Here is a 9,706-nt window from a genome sequence, read left to right as displayed (position 1 = left end):
TATAAAGGAGTTTGACTGTAGAGCTCCCCGTATTACGTAAACATTGCAGCGACTGAAGCGTCACAGTCGTGGGCGCCTGCCACCCTTGGAACTATTCGCGTGTTCTGGAGAATACGACCGCGTGTGTTTGTTTCTAGGTCACGTGACAATGACGTAAAGCACGGGGGGCTCTATCGCTTCCCGCTTGCCGTATATTTTCTTTCTGTTTTATTTTTCTTTTTCGCCGGTACTTGGGTTCATATAGGTAAGATAAAACGATAAAGACTTTATTTCTCAGTTGGCAAAAGTTCGCGAACATGAGAGCGTTTTTTAATTCCTTTCCATTGTCATCCGGTTTCCGGATCGTTGGTTCGCATCAGGTGTACAAACATGCTTATTAACGCGCGGTTATTAACTGTCGTCTGCTAGCTATATGTCACCCGTCCAACTTTTTAACTGTCTGCATGTATGTTCAGTTTCGGTTACTGAACACGGGTGCAGAGTACCCGTCCAAGTATTAAAGGGGCACTAAAGCGCAAACATTCAATTTTTCGTCGCGAAATGAAAGATCCCGTTGCCTTGGCTGAAATACAAAAGGAATGGGATTCATAAGTTGCGTCGTTCGTGATTTATGAGCGACAGAAACCGCGATTTACACACTCTCTCTCTCTTTACTTTTTATCAAGAAAGGCGGCAAAGCGGAGCTACCTGTAATTGGTCTCCTCAAACGAATGGCCCAATCCTGGCGGGAGATAGTTCGAGGAGACTAACCAGTGGCTAGTCCGCATCGTCGCGCTTTTTGAGAAGAAGAGGGAGAGGGAAAACACCAATTACGGGATGTTTCGCGAAATAGCTTAGGAAGGACACAACGGATATTGATCCCGTTCCTTTTGTACAACTGTCAAAGCAATGGCGTATTTCATTCTACGAGAACAAAATTTCACACTTTAGCGCCCCTTTAAGGCGCACAATGCCGTGCCGTGCGGTGCCTCAGGTTCCGTGTACGTGGGAGTCCGAGCGAGTGAAGTGGGAATAGGCACATCATGTCAAGTGACACGGTTGCGCTACCGCTTTTAGATGACGGGCGGCCTGCGTGTGAAAGCAAACAATTGTGGGGGCCCTCGTGTTCACGCACGCGTGGAAGCCGTCTTCTGGACGTCATCGTACCTAGGCGTTCGGAGGTCCGCGAAAACTAAACGAAAGGTAAACTTTGCCTCTCGGCAAAAAAGCAAAAGAAAGAAAAGGAAAGTGGATCTTCTAAAATCGGAGTATTCACACGAACGATGTCCTCGCGGAATATTCCAGTGCAAGAAAGCTGCTCGTGATGCCGAAGTTCCGCCGAGTGTTTCGTTCAGCACTCGCGTGGTACGGGAATAACGGCAGTGGTGTATTGCATACTTAGCAAACGACACCGTCTGCATCTTTCTCTTTTCCGTGCACGCACACGAGCGACATACTAATGGAATATTCTCGTAAGAAAAAACGAAAGCTTCTTACGGGGCGAATGTTCCGCCGCGTGGCGGCGCCGGAGTATCTGAGTAGCGTTGCGCACATAGCAGAAGACGCCACCGGCCCTACCGTCTGCTACCCGTCGTCTGCTACCGAATATCTTTTGGCTGAGCTACAGGATATTTCCCGTGGGCAGAAGAGCGCGCGAAGATAGTGACGTTGAGTGCTCGCGCTCACCTGGCAGGTACGACATCTTGCGCATCTTCCGCTGGAGTATTCCGGGGAATGTCGATCGTGGGTGAACACATGGTTATGAGCGTGAAAAAGCCGAACGCTGTCCCTGTCATGCCACCTGACTATATACATAACGATCAGGAAGTTACGAGCAGTATCGCAGAGTGTATACGGCATGGGGGATGCACCAGATATCGCACCAGGGTGCGATGGGGGGTTGTAGCATGCTACAACACTCAACAGCACATGTAGTCAATCGACCCCTCTGTTGACTTTATTACGTGTCGCTGCACTGTCACGACTCACGGGAAATCGCTTCTGCACCGCTTCCGTCTCAACGTCGCCCGCACTCCACTGCTTCTACCCAAAATGCGTCAATCCACCACTCCCCTCTGCACCAGCTGTGGCGTGGTGGATGATATTGCCCACTACATCCTATACACTGTTGGCAATACCATGACGCCCTCTGCCGTCGTATTACAACTTAGCTATACAGCACTATTTCACTGGCTACCCTATTGGGTCCCGTTCCTTGGCCTTCCTTTTCATTTAATAAGCTTTCATACCCCCCTAAGGCGCATACAGCTAAACAATCAATCTAAAATGATTAGTGACTTTGGCTGCTGCATTTATGCGAACCTATACGTCTTCAATTTGAACAAGGCAAGAGGAGGTAACAACAACAACAATTATGATGACTCATAGGCCAATTCGCTTATATCGATGGACTGTATGAGATATAAAATGACAATGAGGTGACTCGCTGGATGAGGTGGCTGGTGTAGACGTGCCAGATTTCCTTGAGTTTCATGCCAACACGGAGAAAACGGCTAAGTGTTGTTGCCTCAAACTCAATAAAATCGTGTCGTTTTCGTGTATGCATATGCTTTTCTTCCTATTCCTTTTACATATTTATTTGCTGTTATGCCACGAGAGCTTGGCAACGTTACACCAGGAGGACAGTACAACGCCTGGACGAAAGGATAGCGTTAATACATGGTTAACACTGACATCCCCCAAAGAAGGAGTGATACAGAATGAAAGGTACACTAATAACAGCCTGCGTCGGTTTAGAGAATATGCACGAGTAAGAGGCTACAACGAGCGAAATTGAGAATTTACTGTGGCTAATTAACAGCGTGGAATCAGTCATTGACGAAACTGACAAGGATAAACCATGACTTGATGGTTCGTGGAAACAGAGACTAAATTTCGTTTTCGCGACTGTTATATGCCACTGTTATTCACTACTTTTCATTGTACATACCGTCAGATCAATGTAATAAATTTTCTTTATTTATAATTAACATATAAGTTAGTGTGCCCTGAGAATGACTCCCGCCTATGATAAAGGGATGCTGATGTACACTGTGGCGGAAAAGAATGGAGAAGCAACTTGTGGAACAAATAAAATGTTTAAAGAATTCGGCGGTGCTTTAACTTCCCAGGTCGTAAGCGGATTTAAAGGCTTTAACACTTGCGGAGGAATTATAGTCCGGTGCAGTGAAGCGGACAGTACGGTTGTCGATGGATTCAGAAGCATCAGAAAGACACGATTGACAGAGGATACCGGGTTCAGCGGGCGAACGCAAACTTCACACGAATGAAAGTGGTGTATGTCAAAAGCTCGACATCAGGATGGAGCGGGAAGGATATGCCGATTGAAATATCCTAGGCAGCGATTCGAATCTCTGATGATGTGATTGATGAGGATGTGCTACTGAATGGTGGAGCTGACGTGAAGACCAATGTATTAGTAGCAGAGTGCGTCGTGATATTTTAACTACTACTCGAATGATATCGTACTGACACAGCAATGTACAACGGAATTGCGAGTGCGTTGGGAGGGGGGGGGGATATATTTATTAGACGAAAAGGAAAAAAAAAAAAACGGGGGAAGGGTCAGCCAAACGGGACGTCGGCTTGCTATTCGGAGTGCGTGGAATCGCGTACAGTGTCGTGCTTTACAGCGTTGCAGCTTTTCATTCGTCGTTCTTCCGATGTCAACCTGCTGATGGGCCATCTGCCGGAAATTACCGTATGTAGTCTTATATTGGATGCACCTTTCAATGTCATCATGTTTTTTGTGTAAAAAATTTGCGTTCAATACGCGAGTAAACACGATAATTGGATTTTACGAACGGTTCCATTTCTTCTGCCGCAGGAAAAAAAAAGAAGAGGAAAGACAATTCCCAAAACCATTAGCTGGCGGTATATTCGCAGAAAGATAGCTCGAAACTCATGATACAGCTGTTTGAAGTCACAGTACTAACCTGCCTCCATACCGTCGCTTCTAACAGTCACAATGGCTACACTGCACAGCACGAGTGTCTGTAGGTGAAGGCGACCTACGACAGTACCTACGTCGTGGTATGGGCGAAGCATGACGTATTCTTGTTACGAGCCAAGATCGCGCAGAACTACTCGTTACACGCAATCCGCCAATCAGGACAGTGCTTTCGGTAGCCGTTGCTATGGAGACGGTGATGGTGGTGGTGCTGGTGAAAGGGTTCGCGCTGTTGTCGGCCTCACAAAGGTGGGCAACGTCACGACTAATGCCCTGGGGGAATGCACGTCCTGGGCCGACTTCTAATGGAACTGTGCCGACATATGTCTGAAAGCGTCTGAGGAAAACCCAGGAAAGCCGAGGAAAAGCTATGGCGAGACGAGTCGTCATAAGCCGCACGGGCAGTCACTGGTGGTCCACAGAAAGCCCGTGTTTGAAATCGTTTTGCGGAGATTGGCCGGAGCAGACGGCCTCCCGACTTTATATATGTCCACGTGGTGAAGGAGTGAGAGGAGGTATTAAGCGGGCCTTCTTGTATGTGCACTCTTAAAGCAGAGCTTCACCACATAACACGCTTGCTGTCTTAGGTTTTCCTTAGGTTTTCCCGCAGCCTTTCCAGACGAACGTTGGCACAGATACCCCTGAAGTCGGCCCAGGACGCATACTAACCCCGCTGTCTCCCACACCTTCCTGCTGTCATCTCCCCATCTGCCCACGGCTGTACGGCGGTCATATAGTCACAGTTGATTCGCGGCGCTAATACGTAATAAAAATAAGCATAGCACTTGTTAAACGGCAATATTATTGTACGCTCTTAAAGCAGAACTTCATCACATAGCGCGCTCTTAGTCAACCGCCATCCGGAATAGCATAGTTCTGCGCACTCTTTGGTTAAAAACGGGAGGCGTACGCCTTTTTGTGACACTTATGAAGTTATGTTAACTGTCACAAAAAGCATAGGCCCCACGCTTTCCACAAACCAGGGGAGAAAACGCTCTCATTCCGGATGATGCTTGGCTAGCTGCGTGCTATGCGGTGAAGTTCGGACTTTCCCGCAGTGCACATACTCTGCTCTTCAGGTTGCGAACAAGAAGCGCTTTCACCAAATCGCAATTATTCAAGATTGGATCACTAGACAACGCAAACTGCATACATTGTCAGCAAATTGAAACTATCGAACACATCCTACTGAATTGCTGTGCATATGCTGCGGTGCGGGAGAAATACCTTGGCCATTGCAGGAATTGTACGGTGGATGATGTTTATATCCCACAGCCCCTTTCACGGAAAGGCACTCCAAAATTCGCAGCCTCGTCTGCTTTCTCCGGGAATCTGGCCTCGCTCAAAGGCTATGAGTACTGCTCGGACTTCTCACCAACTCTGGCAGTGACTGCCCTAGATCGTAGCTTTCGACCGTCATCATTCCTTCATCTGTTATCACATCATCTCATCTCATCCTGGCTACCGTCATGACGAAGGCATACCTTGAGCTTGAGGGAACGATAACACACGAAGAAGTAGACAAGACGAGGCTTCGTCGAACCTTCACCAGCTCGCTTGCCTGCTCACCCTTATTTCATCTATATACCGTCATGACGCAGACCACATTCGTGAGGCCAACAACGTCAAGCCGGTTTTCGTCACCAGCACCACCGTCTGTTTTAAGTGAGTACACTCTTAGAAATGAACTTCACCGCATAGCTAACTCTTAGCTCTTAGCAAACCATCACGTCGAATTATATCGCACTCTAAAAACAGAACTTCACCGCATAGCACGCTGTGCGCCAACCATTGCCACGAATGATAGGGTTACCGCTCCTGATACGAGGAGAGAGGAGGGCGTACGCCTTTTTGTGGCAATTTGGATATATGATAATTGCCACAAAAAGGCGTACGCCCTCCTCTCTCCTCGTATCAGGAGCAATAACCCTATCATTCGTGGCGATGGTTGGCGTGAAGTTCTGTTCTGTGGTGAAGTGCTGTTTTTAGAGCGCGTTATCTGCCCTGATTTGTTGAAAACGGGAGGCGCACGCCTTTTCTGTGACAATTATGAACAGCATAAGTGTCACAAAATAGGCGTACGCCTCCCGTTTTCAACAAATCAGGGCAGATGACGATATCATTCGAGATGACGGTTGGCTAAGAGCGTGCTATGCGGTGAAATTCATTTTTAAGAGTGTAGGTGGTACACCGCGCCCTTTGCACTCAGCAGAACTTCACCGCATAGCACGCTCTGCGCCAACCATTGCCACGAATGATAGGGTGCTCGCTTCTGATTCGAGGAGAGGGGAAGGCGTACACCTTTTTGTGTCAATTACCATATATGTATCCAAATTGACACAAAAAAAGGCGTACTCCCCACTCTCTCTTCGAATCAGAAGCGATAACCCTATCATTCGTGCGAATGGTTGGAGTAGAGCGTGCTATGCGATGAAGTTCAGTTTTTTAGTGTAGTTGAAGAGAGGATTAAAGAGAGGGCCCCCAGAGCGGCACTCTGTAGACTCTATGGAAATCCCAGAGGACGCCGCGAGAGTACATCGACGAAAAAACGAGCATCAGACACCCATACAGGTTCTGCACGAGTTCAAAGAGTCAAACACAAGTGCCGGAGCATAACATTATCGCTGAGGGACACGGACACGTCCGTCCAGTTCATCCCGTGCTGTATTGCATGGCCGCGGGCGTCTGCAATGGTAATGAAAAACAAGAAAAAAACATCGAGGCGTTCCGTCGATTACTGGATCTAACGGAGCACAAGGCTAACTGACGCATAGTTGATACGCTCTACCGACTGCAAAACGGGGAGATTTTCCCGTCACTGAGCCTGGAAATTGGCAGATCGAGGTCGACGAGGGCGACCTGGTGACGAGAGACACCTGGAAGGACAGTATTCACTAAACCTGATGAGCTGCCGATGGGTTTCAAATAATTATTTCGCGGCCCGCATTTGAGCGCGCTATGGATGCAGTTCCGGAGGGTATGAAAGGCTGGGAACATCGTCTGATCCTTTTCGTCTTCTTCCCTCGGTAGTGCCGAATGCCAAGTCGGTATGTACTAGGACTACTTTGACCGTACGAAATGTTAAATGCAGCGTCAAAGTTGTGTCTGAATGTCTGTTTATACCCCGGCTTAACGTAGACGACCGAGCGCATCAACGAGGTGGACTGGCGTCAACTGCCGTCGGAGTTTTTATACTCTGTGTTAATAGAACACGCAGCGTCGATCAGCGTGCTCTGACAGCGGTGGGCGGACTGGCGGTGGCTGGCGTTGCGCGACAGCATTCGCCAGCATATGCGTAAGAAGAAGTCTACCACGGTCTACCACGTGCACGTTGGCACGAACGTCGCGACAGCCGTGCACGTACTCGAAGAAGCAAACGCCGCTCAGTTGCCGCTGGTTGACGACGAAGTATAAAGTATAAACAACACATGAAAGCCAGCGCTGCGTGCCGTAAGCGCATGATTGGATTGCGCTGGGCGACGCTGTCTCCGTTGGAGTATAAACAGCCCTTGAGGGTTTTCGTGATGTTGCGATGCACAGTCCCTTAGAAAGGTCGGCCCAGGACGCACATTCCCCCCAGTCGTGACGTTGCCCTGTGAGGCCGACAAAGGCGAGCGCTTTCAGCAGCAGCACCACGGCTACCACCGTGATGTTACGATCTTGGTGGTGGTGGTGGAGGTGGTGGTGCGATGTTCAAAGAGGAAGATAAGTGAGATCTGCCTGTACGCGGTTTTGCGAAAGGGTCTGGTGCAAATCTCTTCCACTATGTCGTCCCAAGGGCTTCTAGCGCAAAACGTGTATGGACGAGAGTCGTTACCCCAAGAGACCATGGGTCCTATTCCGAGCTGCTGTCGAGCACCATCGACAGTGTCGGCAAAGGAGTTTCGGTATAGGCAGCGATTACGGCCACGGGGAGCGATACCTGCCGGTTATGGTACTCCCATGTCGCCGTTATCGATAGTGCGTTTGGTTAGTTGACTGTAATTAAGGCTGATTGGTGGATGGAAGGTTGACTGTAATTAAGGCGTGATGTGGGCAAGCTTACGCTTGTCCCATCCAACAGTTGGCAATACAAGGCCGGGTTTCACCAACGCTGGTTCACTTTGAACCGAGATCAAGCGTTGATCAAACTTAAAGCTAACACTCAATTCTTTTTTCGTAAACGATAGTTGTAGACGTGACAACAACTTCCTTTAGTGATGCACAGTTAAGCGTTAAATTCAAGTTAACGGATCGTTGATCTCAGTTCATATGTTAATCGGCGTTGGTGAAACCGGGCCTTAAGACGTCTGGGAACGAGACGCCGCGCTCTCAGCCATTTGCGAAGCAGAAGGAGAATCACATGGAATGCCATTTGTTTTGAAAGCAGACGACGACGACGTCCCGTTACGCAGTTCAAGTGCCCACCAGGGAGACCATATAGCTCCAGAAACCTTCCAGTTATACAAAGAAGACGACGACGACGCGTTGACGATGGAGAAAAAGCCTCGCGCTTCTCGCCCAACACACGAGTAATATGAAATGATGTTGCAGTTCATAACCGCAATTTATTCACGCTGGCATTATGTCGCCCTCACGCAATTAGGCAGGCGAAAGGGTGGGCAGAATTAGTCGCGATATTAAATTCCGGTGGAGGAGCTGTCAGGACAGTTGACAAATGAAGCAATGTAAGCTTTAGGCAGATCCTTATGCATGTTGATAGTCTGTACATGGGTGATAGTGAAGTGTATAGCCTCCGCGGTGAAGCAGTTTCACGAAAGACGTCTCTACAAGCGCAATGTCGTGCGATCTAAACACCGGCGCCAACCTTGCCGGTGTTCCCAGGAGTCACGCAAAGTAACTTGCAGCCATCTTGACAGCTCTCGCTTTGCTGAACGACAGGTGTGGGCTGTCGTTCCCCGACACCGTCGCTTACGGGCGATGCGTTTGGAGCGCAGGGAATACCAAAAAACCTTTTTAGAAAAGCAAGCTCCTCCTGTGGTACGCAAGGGGTCATGGGAACTTAGAGCGTCCTAGAGTATTACGAGATGACCAGAGACGGGGGTAGAAGAAGAACAACATTCCCAGTGTGCACAGCGGAAGCACAGGGGTAAACTATGGGGTAAACCGTAACCGAAGCAGACGACAGAGCAGTGTCCCTCAAAGTTCCTATGCTGCTTTACGCGAGCGCTTGGTGGCGCGCGCATCTTTTTAAAATCGTCTATTCTCATCGCTAGCGTTACGTTGCGTCACATAGCACGTGCGCTCGCTCCCGAAAGACACGTTCGCGCTACCGACATAGGTCGGAATAGGGCCAAATGTGAGTCGACCCGGTCAAGCATACCAGCAGCCCACCGAAGACGTTCCGCACAGCTGTCGACGTGGTCGACGCCCCACAGGACTATCTGCCTTTTGCACTACAAATCGATTATACGATATGTGGATGGGTTTAAATATCGTAGAATGATATCACAACCGTACGTAGGCTCTCCACCTGGTGGCTGTTAGTAGGACTATTTTTAATGATCTTGGGTCAAGTCCTATGATGTTACCGTCCCTGGCATGGGAAGGGCTTCTCCTCTTTATGCCTTTGTGGTGCCGCGAAGATAACGGTTGTACACCTGAAACGAAAAGAAGAAAGAAACAGAAAACGCTTTATTTCGATGACAATTAGTCATGTGTATATTTCACGTCTCGCAAGGAAGACGGCGTTCTGGGCATCTTGCACCGTGCCACCAAGTTGCTGGCGTCCTCGGCATGGAACCTTGGGATCAGTCC

Source organism: Ornithodoros turicata, chromosome 9 (assembly GCF_037126465.1).
Source record: "Ornithodoros turicata isolate Travis chromosome 9, ASM3712646v1, whole genome shotgun sequence".
Classification (NCBI taxonomy): domain Eukaryota; kingdom Metazoa; phylum Arthropoda; class Arachnida; order Ixodida; family Argasidae; genus Ornithodoros; species Ornithodoros turicata.
Note: the sequence above shows the minus strand (reverse complement) of the source record.